The sequence below is a fragment of the Chrysochloris asiatica genome, unplaced genomic scaffold (assembly GCF_000296735.1).
Source record: "Chrysochloris asiatica unplaced genomic scaffold, ChrAsi1.0 scaffold00235, whole genome shotgun sequence".
NCBI lineage: Eukaryota > Metazoa > Chordata > Mammalia > Afrosoricida > Chrysochloridae > Chrysochloris > Chrysochloris asiatica.
The window spans coordinates 1867135-1869405 of NW_006408753.1; positions in this window are offsets into that span (position 1 = coordinate 1867135).

Here is a 2271-nt window from a genome sequence, read left to right on the forward strand (position 1 = left end):
ATAAGGAAAACTGGAGAAGAATTGATGCATTTGAACTGTGATATTGCCAAAGAATACTGAATTTACCATAGTCTTCTGGAAGACCAAATCACCAGAATACTCCTTAGACTCAAGGATGGCAAGACTTCATCTCATGCACTTAAGGTATATTATCAGGAGAAACGAGTCCCTGGAAAAGGACATCATGCTTGCTCAAGTACAAGGTCAGCAAAAAAAGGAAGACCCTCAATAGGATGGATTGACACTGACTGCAACAACGGAGTCATACATACTGGGTATGTGACAATACCCATTACTGGGCAATGTTTCCTTCTGTTGTTCATGAGTTGCAATGAGTCAGAGCTGAGCTGATTCAGTGACCCCTAACAACATAGATTAATGACTTATAATTTCCTAGTTAAATTTTTATTTTGACATTAAGTAACTGCTGGATTACTAGTCAACCTTTAGGATTCCTAACCAGGTTGATTAAGTTGAATCCTTGGACTCAGAGCATTCTCACACAGGGAGGCAAGGAATTGGGTCTCTCTCTTTCTGTCACCCTGTCCTCTCTGCCTGGCAGAGAATGCTACAGTAAGTTGCTCCTTCTCTGTGACTACTTAATTGTACTAAAGTAAGTGATCTTTTAGGTAGAAGCCCGTGGGAGAAAAGCCCGCAGTACCTTCATTTGCTGATGAACACAACCCAAAATGAAGAGAAACAGCTGTAAATAACCATTAATAATCAGAACATGGAATGTATGAAGTATGGACCTAGGAAAATTGGAAATTGTCAAAAATGACACAGAATGCATCAACATCAATATCCTAGGCATTAGTGAGCTGAAATGGACTGGTATTGGCCATTTTGAATCTGACAACCACATGGTTTACTATGCAAATTCAAGAGGAATGATGTTGCATTCATTGTCAAAAAGAACATATCCAGATCAGTCATGAGGTACAGTGCTGGCTGTCCGTGACAGTATAATATACATGTGCATACAGGAAGCCCAGTTAATACCACTATTATTCAAATTTACGCACCAACTGCAAAAGCCAGTGAGGATGAAATAAAAGAATTCTACCAACTTCTTCAATGTGAAATTGATCAAACATGCATTCAAGACATATTGATCATTACTGGTGCCATTTACCAACTCTTAGCGACCTTCTTCCTTGTTCTTTGCTGTTTCCTTCAATGCACCTTGGACTTCCTCCTTCAGTATCATTGGCTCTTGATCATATACTGAAATAAATTCCTTTAGTTCTTTCTAACATATGTAAATGAATGTGTAAAACTGAGTATAAACTATAGTGTGCTAAACAAGAGTTTATTTTTGGTGGAAAAAATAATATTCAATTTGAATATAAAATCCTTATTTAAAAAAAAAACCATATTCTTATAAATTTGGTTTTCTCTTTTATCTTGTAAACTCCTAATAACACTGGCAATAGTTGGTTTTGGGGGGCCAGAATTATGTTAATAATAGGTATAGAATTATGACTTAATCTTGGCTAAATGAGAAAATGAACAATATCTTTTGATGAAAAATCAGTAATCTATCGTCAAACTCTTCTTCACTGAATTAGGACGCAGCCTTGGAATGCTTTTCAATATAGTACTCCTAGAAGCCACAATCAATCAGTCAACATTAGCATGTGATTTGAAAATATCAGTCATCACTAATCTAATATATCAACTCCAAATTGGTTGTAATTTTACATAAATCATATCAGATCTGAACTCAAATCATCACCTTCAGTGCCAAATTGATATTAGCAATGTTAGACAGGAAAATTATATTTTATAAGATTCCTACCATACACTATGCTCTTTACAGACTTCTAACGTGGCCCTCATAAGAAACTTGTGAAATGTAAAATCATATTAATTTGTGGCAATAAAATATAAATGAATATTTTAAAGCCACAGAATAGTTTTTAGACTACCTAGAATTTGAAAGCAAGTTTTGATCTACAAAGTCGCGCTTTGGGGATAGCCATGCCAAAGGCAGGATGAATTTACCATAATACCAGTTATCCCATTATTATTACCTATTAGAGAGTGACTTTGACGCTATAATTTTTCAAAAAATCTGTACTTCACAAACAATTTGCAATTTGATGAAAGTGTGCTTGAAAATCCCAAATAGAATACATATAAATTTGCAAGACTACTTCAACTTTTGATTTTCTTGATGATCTAACCTTTCCATCACTTGATTTGTTAGTTTTATGATTATAAAATTTGAAACTTCATTATAAACAGATAGCAGTTTTTAATATTTAA